General features: G+C 46.7%; 1 pseudogene; it reads right to left on the minus strand.

The window, feature by feature from the left end:
* Positions 1-10248: 10248 nt before the first annotated feature.
* On the minus strand, positions 10249-11179 carry LOC100894477 (glyceraldehyde-3-phosphate dehydrogenase pseudogene; annotated as a pseudogene).
* Positions 11180-11623: the final 444 nt, after the last annotated feature.

An 11623-nucleotide genomic window follows, 5' to 3' on the forward strand; every position in this document is an offset into this window, starting at 1 on the left:
TATCAAGCATCTCTATGTTGGAGGCACGATTCTAGATGCTGGAGAGACAGCAAGGCAAAGAGTCAGCAGCCGACCTCAAGGAGCTGTAGGTCCAAGGGAAAGCTTCTTCTCTGCTCTCTAGCCCTATAAGCGCTCCCCAAAAGGGAACTGACAGTTGGCAAATTAACAGAAGAAAAAGGTGTACAAAATTTATGTCACATGTGCAAGCATGAGGGAACCACAGAAGAACAATGACCTAATAACCCAATGAGGTCCAGACGCTTATGTAGCCTCCTCCTTCACAGGGGAGGGGAAACGCCAGTGTAGTGATGTTGAGAGGTAGTATATGATTTTGTGGGGAAATGAATGGGGCTGGCTGCAGTGACTCACACCTGTAATCCCAGCACTTTGGGAGGCTGAGGCAGGTGGATCACTTGAGATCAAGAGTTTGGACAGCCTGACTGAGATGTGAAATCCCATTTCTACTAAAAAAAAAATACAAACTTAGCCAGGTGCAGTGTGGCTCATGCCTGTAATCCCAGCACTTTGGGAAGCTGAGGTGGGCAGATTGCCTAAGCTCAGGAGTTCAAGACCAGCCTGGGCAACATGGTGAAACCCCGTCTCTACTAAAATACAAAAAATTAGCCTGACATGGCAATGTGTGCCTGTAGTCCCAGCTACTGGGGAGGCTGAGGCAGGAGAATCACTTGAACCCAGGAGGCAGAGGTTGAAGTGAGCCAAGATTGTGCCACTGCGCTTCAGCCTGGGTGGCAAAGATAGACTCTGTCTCCAAAAAAATATACAAAATACAAAATTAGCTGAACATGGTGGCACATACCTGTAATCCCAGCTACTTGGAAGACTGAGGCAGGAGAATTGCTTGAACCCAGGAGGTAGAGGTTTCAGTGAGCTGAGCCACATGGCAAGCCTCTGTCTCAAAAAAATAGAAAAAATTAAAGAAAAAAAAATAAATGAATGAACCCGAGATAACGGGAATTAACTTGTAAATTATTCTCTTTGGAATTTGAATGAACCCAAGACACAGACAGTCTTGTGAAGAAGTCTGTCTGCGTTTGGTTGCATTCTTCAGTCTTTTTTTTTTTTTTAAGACAGGGTTTCACCATATTGGCCAGGCTGGTCTTGAACTCCTGACCTCAGGTGATCCACCTGCCTCGGCCTCCCAAAGTGCTGAGATTATAGGCATGAGCCACCGCGCCTGGCCACATTCTTCAGTCTTACTTTCTGCCATAGATAACAAGGTTTCAGTGGGGCGGGGGAAGTAGAAGGCAATGATGTTCTCTTCGGCAGGTCCAGTCTTAAAGTAGATGAGGGAATATCAGAGAAAGCCTCATTATGTGCTTTGGGAGAGACAGAAGCAGAGCGGGGAGGTTGAGGCTGCTGCTTTAGTTCAAAATGTTAAAGTGCTGTGTTTTGGGGTATCATTTTCTGAGCCCCAACATAGCTTTCACTTCAGTGGGGGCAGTCAGGCAAATTAATAAATAAGTTACTGCACAGTATGTCAGCGAGCAGTGAGCAGTACAAAATAAACAGAACAGAGTGAGAGCTTTAGGAGAAAGGGGGAAGCAGCTTTTTTTCTTTTTCTTTTTTTGAGGCAGAGTTTCGCTCTTGTTGCCCAGGCTGGAGTGCAGTGACTCGATCTCAGCTCACCACAACCTCCACCTCCTGGGTTCAAGCTATTCTCCTACCTCAGATTCCTGAGTAGCTGGGATTACAGGCATTCACCACCACACCTGGCTAATTTTTATATTTTTAGTAGAGACAGGGTTTCTCCATGTTGGTCGGGCTGGTCTGGAACTCCCGACCTCAGGTGATCCACCCGCCTTGGACTCCCAAAGTGCTGGGATTACAGGCGTGAGCCACCATGCCCAGCGGAAGCTGTTTTTTTTTTTTTTTTTCTTTTAGCTGGAAGGTGTATCAGGTATTGTTTGGGAAGAGGCCAGATTGAAGTGATGGAGACAGCTATGGATGAAGCGTGGTCCAGGCAGAGGCAACAACGCCTTCCAAAGCCTTGTGCTGGAAGTGTGGGTGTGATGAATTTGGAAATCATGAAGAGAGGAAGCTGGCTGGAAGGAAGTGAGGGAAGCCGACCCATGAAGCCTGGGCAACAGCCAGTGGGCAGAGGGCGCAGGGCCTGGGAAGTGTGGTTAGGAGTTTGGCTTCTTTTCTCACAGTGAAGGGAGTCATGGAAGGGTTTTGAACAGAGGGGTACATGTTCATGTTTGCATTTTAGAAGGATTGCTCTCTCCTGATTTTGATGAAGTGGAGGAGGGACTGCCCTGAAAGCTCCTCCCTGTCTCAGGTGAAACAGCTTTGCCCTCCTTTCAAAGTCTTAATGCAATTTCAGACCTATGGTGAGATCTACCTCTCCACCTCCATCCAGAAGGTTTCAACCACCTGTGGTTCATGCCTGTAATCCCAGCACTTTGGGAGTCCAAGGCAGGCAGATCATTGAGGTCAGGATTTCGAGACCAGCCTGGCCAACATGGTGAAACCCCATGTCTACTAAAAATACAAAACTTAGCCGGGCATGGTGATAGACACCTGTAATCTGCTGCAGCTACTTGGGAGACTGAGGCAGGAAAATCGCTTGAACCCAGAAGTCAGAGGTTGCAGTGAGCAGAGATCGCACCATTGCACTCCATCCTGGGCAACAGAGCGAGACTCCATCTCAAAAAAAAAAAAAATTATCTGGCCGTAGTGGTGCACACCCATAGTCTCAGATACTTGGAGGACTGAGTTCAAAGATTGTTTGAACCCATGAATTTGAGGCTGCAGAGAGTTACAATCATGCCACTGCACTCCAGCCTGGGCGACAGGTAAGACCCTGTCTCACAGAAAAAAAAAGAAAAAGAGACAGAGAGAGAAAATGTTTCAAGCCTGGGTACAGTGGCTCACAGGAGGATTGCTTGAGGCCAACAGTTCAAGTCCAGCTTGGACAACACAGTGAGACCCCTGTCCCTGTCTGTGTATTAAAAAATAAAGTAATAAAAAAGGCCAAGCGTGGTGGCTCATGCCTATAATCCCAGCACTTTGGGAGGCCAAGGCAGGCAGATCACCTGAGGTTAAGAGTTCAAGACCAGCCTCACCAACATGGTAAAATCCCATCTCTACTAAAAATGCAAAAATTAGCTAGGTGTAGTGGTGCATGCCTATAATCCCAGCTACTCAGGAGGCTGAGGCAGGAGAATCGCTTGAACCCAGGAGGCGGAGGTTGCAATGTGCCAAGATTGCACCATGGTACTCCAGCCTGGTCGACAAGAGTAAAACTCCATCTCAAAAAAAAAAATAGTGTTTCAAAATATATTTCCAAACAGTGGAAGATCTGTTTTCTGATAAGAAAGAAAAACTTCTCTGCTTCCTATTTACACATTGATCTTTGTGCGTGTTGCGATGTTTTCATTGGGACGAAGGGTCTGATGGCAAAAACGAACCTGAGCACTGCTTTTCTGCTCACTCCTAGCTGCTCTAATGAATCAACTGAAGTGTAGTGGGCAGAAATGACTTCACCAGGTTGCCAAGGGGAGTCCTGCCCGCTACCTCTGTGCCCCACATGCCAGCCCCAGAGTGGCCTGCACTGGCTGATCTTCAACTCTGCTCATGCAGAGACTCCAGCTGCCTAAAATGCTCTCCTTCTACCCACCTGGCAGCCTCCAGGTTATTCAGAGGGTACCACCACCACCCAGCCTTCTCACAGAAAGGCCTCAGCTCTTTTTTCCTCCCAGCTCCTCCTCTTCAAATACAATTTATCATTCCTTTCTTTGGCTTCTGTGTGCTTCCTATATTACTTTATTATGGTTCTAATTACCCTACACTATAATTTATCTGTTTACATGCAAGCCTCCTCCACTAAACCGAGAGCTCATTCTAAGGCAGGGCCCATGGCTGAGTCATCTTTGTATTCCCAGCGCCTGGCATCACACCTGGCACAGAGTAAATATCCCTGGATGATTGTCCAGTGAATCCAGCACCTTGGGTCCAGCCTACAGCGAGACTTCTGCTAACTGTTCCTCCTTTGTCTTTCCACACCTCTGTCTCTCTTCTTGCAGGGTTTGTATTTGGGTTTTCTTTACTTTCTTATTCACTTTTATTTATTTTTTTCTTTTTTGAAACAGAATCTGACTCTGTGGCCCAGGCTGGAGTGCAGTGTCACTATTACAGCTCATTGTAGCCTCCACCTCCCGGGCTCTATTGATCCTCCCACCTCAGCCTCCCAAGTAACTGGGACCACCCCCAGCTAATTTCTGTATTTTTATTTTTTGTAGAGCTGAGATCTCACTATGTTGCTCAGGCTGGTCTTGAACTCCTGGCTCAAGCGATCCTCCCACCTCAGCCTCCCAAAGTGCTGGGATTACAGATGTAAGCCACCTCATTGGGATACCTCAGGGCAGCTTGGGTGGCCACAGTAGTACAAGAGAGGCTGCAGGGGCCCAGATTCAGGGTAGGTAAGTGTACCTTGTTAATCATTTTTTAAGCCAGAAACCTATAGTCATGTATCAAGCATTGGTGGACAGAATGTTGCATTATAAAAAGATGGTTTTTCTTATTTCCTTTTTCAATAACAAAGAGATGTTAAATAAAGTTATGGGAGGCTGTTTTTCTGGCCTGAGCTCCTGAACTAGACCCCCAATAGACCAAAGCAAAATGGAGTCACCCATGCTACATGCTACATAATCAAACTGAAACTTTAAAGAAAGCAGAGAGACCTCAAAATAGACCACTGTTTTCCTCCTGAAAACAAGAAATTCCAGCGTGATAAGGAACTCCCCTCTGCTCCAACCCTTCCCAAAAAAATAACCTGAAATAACCAGGCTTTTCCCTACTGTTCTGTTTCCTTATTCCCACCTTACAAAACCCTCTGCTCTGTTTCCCAGTGGGATTTTAGACCAAAAAAGTCCATTCATGATGGTGACAGAGTGATGTCAATGCCTAAAGTTTTGCTCAATCGCTCAAAATCGAAAGTTGGCCGAAAGGAGTTAATTGGTTTGCTTTGTTTTGTTTTTTTGAGACTGAGTTTAGCTTTGTCTCCCACACTGGAGTACAGTGGCACCATTTCAGCTCACTGCAACCTCTGCCTCCCGATTTCAAGCAGTTCTTGTATCTCAGCCTCCTACATAGCTGGGGTTACAGGCTACCACCACCATGACCAGCTAATTTTTGTATTTTTAGTAGAGACAAGGTTTCACCATGTTGGCCAGGCTGGTCTCAAACTCCTGACCTCAGGTGCTCCCCCCGCCTTGGCCTCCCAAAGTACTGAGATTACAGGCGTGAGCCACCTGACCCGGCCAAGATAATTGTTAAATTAAGTTTAGCCTAAAACTGCCTCCTTACATATTTTAATTTAGGCCTAAAGGTTTCTCCTCATCCAGTGACCTAACTGGATGTGTAAATAGACTATAACCTCCTCTTATACCAATCACAGAATTTTGGCCAAAAATTGAAAGTTGGCCAAAAGGAGTTAATTGGTTTGCTTTGTTTTGTTTTTTTGAGACTGAGTTTAGCTTTGTCTCCCAGACTGGAGTACAGTGGCACCATTTCAGCTCACTGCAACCTCTGCCTCCAGGGTTTAAGCAGTTCTTATGCCTCAGCCTCCTAAGTAGCTGGGATTACAGGCATGCGCCACCATGCCCAGCTAATTTTTTGTATTTTTAGTAGAGACAGGGTTTCACCATGTTGACCAGGATGGTCTCGATCTATTGACCTTGTGATCCACCCGCCTTGGCCTTCCAAAGTGCTGGGATTACAGGCTTGAGCCACTGCGCTCGGCCCTTAAGTGTTTCTTTTAACAGATACATAGGTTTAACCGCTGGCTCCAGCCCTTCCCTACCATGTAACCCACTGAGCTTCAGTTTTTTCATCTGTAAATTGGAGATCATAAGACCCACCAATTTTGGTCAGTCCCCTGGTGTAGGCCTGGCATGTGGTAGGTAGTGAGTGAAATGTTTACTCTCCCTTTAGATTTTCACAAAATACTCTGGTCTTCTTTTTTTCGGCCTCTTTCAGATAAAGATCTGGACAGCCTTTGTAGTACTACTCATCTACTATTTCATGGGTTAGCTTGAGTAGATAACTAGAGATCTTGTCAAATGCATCATAAGGCCAGAAGAAGAATTTTGTGTATGTTTAATTTGCCTAGGCAACAGAGCAAGACTTCGTCTCAAAAAAATTTTTTGATTAAAGGGCTGTAGTCCCTGGGCTCAGCGCCTGCTGGGAACCCAAATCCTTTCTCATGAGAGAGTAAAATGGTTGGGGGGTGGAAAATAAAATTCCTAAAACTAAAATATAGAGGTTGACGGGATTAAGAAAGTTGAAATGTTTAAACAGGCTTCACAAAAAGTAGTTGCGTCTCCTTTGCCTAAACGTTTTATGGGAATGAACATTGGATCTGACCGGGGAATGTGACCCCTACCTATTCCTGCAAAACAGAAGGCTCTTCAAGCAATATCGATGGGAACTGCTAAATGAGAACCAGTAAGACTGCCCAAGCCCACAGGATGTGGAGTAGCAGCTGGAGTTTGGGTAGGAGGAACCCTCTCTAGGCAGCTATTTGTGGAGGATTTACTGCAGCGTATGGCAAAAGCATGTCAGCATCTCTCCACAATGACGACTGGGACTTTGGAATAGAGAATTTCCATGTGAGAGGCATTTATTGCCTTGCTATGGGACGTGAATGGAATTCACCCTTATGCTAAAAGGGATAGTAGTGCCCAAAAGAGTTCCATCATAACACTGAATGGGGCCAGGCACGGTGGCTCACGCCTGTAATCCCAGCACTTCGGAAGGCCAAGGTGGGTGGATTACCCGAGGTCGGGAGTTTGAGACCAGCCTGGCCAAAATAGTGCAACCCTGTCTCTACTAAAAATACAAAAATTATCCAGGCGTGGTGGTGGGTGCCTGTAATCCCAGCTACTCAGGAGGCTGAGGCAGGAGAAGCTTAAACTTGGGAGGTGGGGGTTGCAGTGAGCTGAGATCACACCACGGCACTCCAGCCTGGGTGACAGAGAGAGGCTCCATCTTGGAAAAAAAAAAGCCAAAACATTGAAATGGTTTATATAGGATTCTGCTACCTGGGGAGTGCAAGCCTCTTTTTCCCCTAGAACTGGCTCTGGAACTGTGTGAGGAGCGGCTGGATTCTACAGTGCCCAATAAACAGTTCTCACCTGACTGACAAGCAGCTGCTTGGTTGTGGACGGCAGTTCCAAGGTGAATGGACCTGTTTGGAAGGCTTTACTCTGGTTCAAGAAGAGTCAAGAAAATATTTTTTTCCCTTTGAGCTATTTATAGCTTACAATGATTGAGTAACTGATATTTTTGTGAGCAAAATTTGCCTTTCTCTTTACTTGAATTCTCCAAAACTTGGAAACTATTCATGAGTATTCTTTTTATTATTATTATTATTATTATTGAGATGGAGTTTCGCTCTTGTTGCCCAGGCTGGAGTGCAATGGCGAGATCTCGGCTCACCGCAACCTCCGTCTCCTGGGTTCAGGCAATTCTCCTGCCTCAGCCTCCTGAGTAGCTGGGATTACAGGCACGCGCCACCATGCCCAGCTAATTTTTTGTATTTTTAGTAGAGACGGGGTTTCACCATGTTGACCAGGATGGTCTCGATCTCTTGACCTCTAGTGATCCACCCGCTTCAGCCTCCCAAAGTGCTGGGATTACAGGCTTGAGCCACTGCGCCCGGCAGAGTATTCTTATTGTGTGGCAATATGGTTATTTCCATAAGTTCAGTAAGAATCTGCTTCTTTTTGTAAAAGGACCCAGTTGGAGACACTGATTATTTTTCCAAGGCTTTGACTGGAATGACTTATTTTCAGATATGATTGGACTGTTTTGAGGAATTTAAGTTGACTTTTTTTTTTTTTTTTTGGACAGAGTCTCGATCTGTCGCCCAGCCTGGAGTGCAGTGGCACAAACTTGGCTCACTGCAACCTCCACCTCCCGGGTTCAAGTGATTCTCCTGCCTGAGCCTCCTGAGTAGCTGGGATTACAGGTGCATGCCACCATGCCCAGCTAATTTTTGTATTTGTAGTAGAGACGGGGTTTCACCATGTTGGTCAGGATGGTCTTGAACTCCTGACTTTGTGATTCACCTTCCTCGGCCTCCCAAAGTGCTGGGATTACACACATGAGCCACCACACCTGGCCTGAAGTTGACTTTATGGAGCTGATCAAAAGCCCTGTGGAATGACTGGCCTGGTACCTTGTCTAAATGGTTCCCTTACAAGGTTCCTGACCTGTGATAAATAATGTCATTTTCTAACAGGCCCAGGAACCTCAAGATATTCTGGGACCTTGAGAAGAGAGGAATCTGTACAGGTATTCAAGCATAGCCTGAAGCCTACCTGTACAGGGTCTTGCTATGTTGCCTAGTCTGTAACCTCAAGGCCAGAAGCCTTGAGGTTACAGTAATCCCAGGAACTTAAATTCCTCAAAACAGTCCAATCATATCTGAAAGCCTCAATAAAAATTTAAAAAATCAGCCAGGCATGCTGGCACATGCCTCCAGTACTACCTACTTGGGAGGCTGAGGCTGGAAGATTGCTTGAGCCCAGGACATCAAGGCTGCAGTGAGCCAAGACTGTGCCACCACATTCCAGCCTGGGTGACAGAGCAAGACCCCGTCTTAAAAAATGAAAAAGAAAGAAAAAAAGCCAAATCCAAAATTCCTTATAAAAGTGCCAGCGAGTCGGGTGTAGAGTCTCAAGCCTGTAATCCCAACAGTTTGTGAGGCTGAGGTGGGCAGATCACCTGAAGTCAGAAGTTCGAGACCAGCCTGGCCAACATGGTGAAACCCCATCTCTACTAAAAATACAAAAATTAGCCGGGTATGGTGGTGCATGCCTGTAATTCCAGCTACTTGGGAGGCTGAGGTGGGAGAATCACTGGAACCCGGGAGGTGGAGGTTGCAGTGAGCCGAGATCACACCTCTGCACTCCAGTCTGGGTGACAGAGTTGAGATTCCATTTCAAAAAGAAAAGAAAAAGGTTTCTGAAGTCAACTTAAAAATCTTACATATCTGATATCTATTCTTGCCACAATTTATGTAGATAACCAGACCAAATATAATAGGACTAAGATTTTTCTTGCAAGCAAATTGGTTCTGCTATTACTTGTACTTGGTAGAAATGGAGAAACTGGAGAGAGAAAAATTTAGATTCTAGACCTGACCATTGTTTTTGAGTTTTTATTATTCGAATAAAATTTGGACTAATCCTGAATTATTATTTCCTGGCTGTAATAAGTCTCTAAAGAAGATCTGGGCTTTAATTTTCTTCATGATGCTTTTAGTTGGCTCCCTAATAGGACGAAATCTTATTTGGAGGTGTTGTTTTGGCATTAAAATTCTCTTTTGATTGTAATTCTTGTGTGCACTCTATTTCTGCTATTTAAATTATTAATGTTGTATATCTCTTGTTGTTTGACTTTTGAGTGGTATTTCAAAGACTAGAGATGATTCAACAGAGCCTGCGAATTTGCCTCATTTGGGTTCAATTCCACTGGGCCCAATCTGCCTTCCATCACCAGCTCACTGCTGCTAAAACTATACTGTATCATGCATCCTTCCTAAAGACTTAGGGACCATCATGGAAGAGGAGGGCCCTGAGATTGTAAGAGCCAGATTGCAGGGTGGAGTGTGAAGGCAAAAGCAACTCCATCTTGGATGCTAATCTGCCATGTTAGTTTTTTTGTTTTGTTTTTTGAGACAGAGTCTTACTCTGTTGCCCAAGCTAGAAGGCAGTGGCACAATCTCAGCTCACTGCAACCTCCATCTCCCAGGTTCAAGCAAGTCTACTGCCTCAGCCTCCTGAGTAGCTGGGATTACAGGCACACACCACCACACCTGACTAATTTTTGTATTTTTAGTAGAGACAGGGTTTTACCATGTTAGCCAAGCTGGTCTTTTATTTATTTATTTATTTTTTTGAGATGGAGTTTCATTCTTGTTGGCCAGGCTGGAGTGCAGTGATGCAGTCTTGGCTCACTGCAACCTCCGCCTCCCAGGTTCAAGAGATTCTCCTGCCTCAGCTTCCCAAGTAGCTGGAATTACAGGCACCTGCCACCACGCCCAGCTAATTTTTTGGTTTTTTTGGCTGAGCACAGGGGACTTTATTTATGGTACACAACAAGGTGGGGCTCCCTAGGCCCCTCCCTCTTCAAGGGGTCTGCATGGAAACTGTGAGGAGGGGCAATTTTGTGTGATGAGGGACTCAGTGTGGCAGGGACTCCCCAGCAGTGAGGGCCTCTCTTCCTCTCGTGCTCTTGCTGGGGCTGGTGGTCCAGGGGTCTTACTCCTTGGAGGCCATGTGGGACATGAGGTCCACCACTCTGTTGCTGTAGCCAAATTCATTGTCATACCAGGAAATGAGTTTGACGAAGTGGTCGTTGAGGGCAATGCCAGCCCCAGCATCGAAGGTGGAAGAATGGGTATCACTGTTGAAGTCAGAGGACACCACCTGGTGCTCAGTGTAGCCCAGGATGCCCTTGAGGGGGCCCTCTGACGCCTGCTTCACCACCTTCTTGATTTCATCATATTTGGCAGGTTTTTCCAGGCGGCAGGTCAGGTCCACCACTGACAGGTTGGCAGTGGGGACACGGAAGGCCATGCCAGTGAGCTTCCCGTTCAGCTCAGGGATGACCTTGCCCACGGCCTTGGCAGTGCCAGTAGAGGCACGGATGATATTCTGGAGAGCCCCACGGACATCACGCCACAGTTTCCCGGAGGGGCCACGGTCTTCTGGGTGGCAGTGATGGCGTGGACGGTGGTCATGAGTCCTTCCACGATACCAAAGTTGTCATGGATGACCTTGGCCAGGGGCGCTAAGCAGTTGGGGGTGCAGGAGGCATTGAGGATGATCTTGAGGCTGTTGTCATACTTCTCATGTTTCACGCCCATCACGAACATGGGGGCATCAGCAGAGGGGGCAGATATGATGACCCTTTTGGCTCCCCCCTGCAAGTGATTCCCAGCCTTCTCCGTGGTGGTGAAGACGCCAGTGGACTTCACCACATACTCAGCGCCAGCATCGCCCCACTTGATTTTGGAGGGATCTCACTCCTGGAAGATGGTGATGGGATTTCCATTGATGACAAGCTTTCCGTTCTCAGCCTTGACGGTGCCATGGAATTTGCCATGGGTGGAATCATACTGGAACATGTAGACCATGTAGTTGAGGTCAATGAAGGGATCATTGATGGTGACGATATCCACTTGACCAGAGTTAAAAGTGGCCCTGGTGACCAGGCACCCAATACGACCAAATCTGTTGACTCCGACCTTCCCCTTCCCCACGGTGTCTCAGGGATGTGGCTGGCGACGGGAGACAAGATGCGGCTGTCTGTCAAACAGGAGGAGCAGAGGGCCAATTTTTTGTAATTTTAATAGAGACAGGGTTTCACCATGTTAGCCAGGCTGGTCTCGAACTCCTGACCTCAGGTAATCTGCCTGACAGCCTCTCAAAGTGCTGGGGTTACAGGCGTGAGCCACTGGGCCCGGCCTGCCATGTTAGTTTTTGATCAACCTGTTTCAGGAAGGCCTCTGAGACTTCAGGTTTATCCTTCGTTCCCCGTGTAAGAGCAGGTACTTGCTGTAAATCCTGCCCTTGGGTCAAATGACCTTCAT

This window comes from Callithrix jacchus, chromosome 12, assembly GCF_049354715.1.
Source record: "Callithrix jacchus isolate 240 chromosome 12, calJac240_pri, whole genome shotgun sequence".
NCBI classification, from domain to species: Eukaryota; Metazoa; Chordata; class Mammalia; order Primates; family Cebidae; genus Callithrix; species Callithrix jacchus.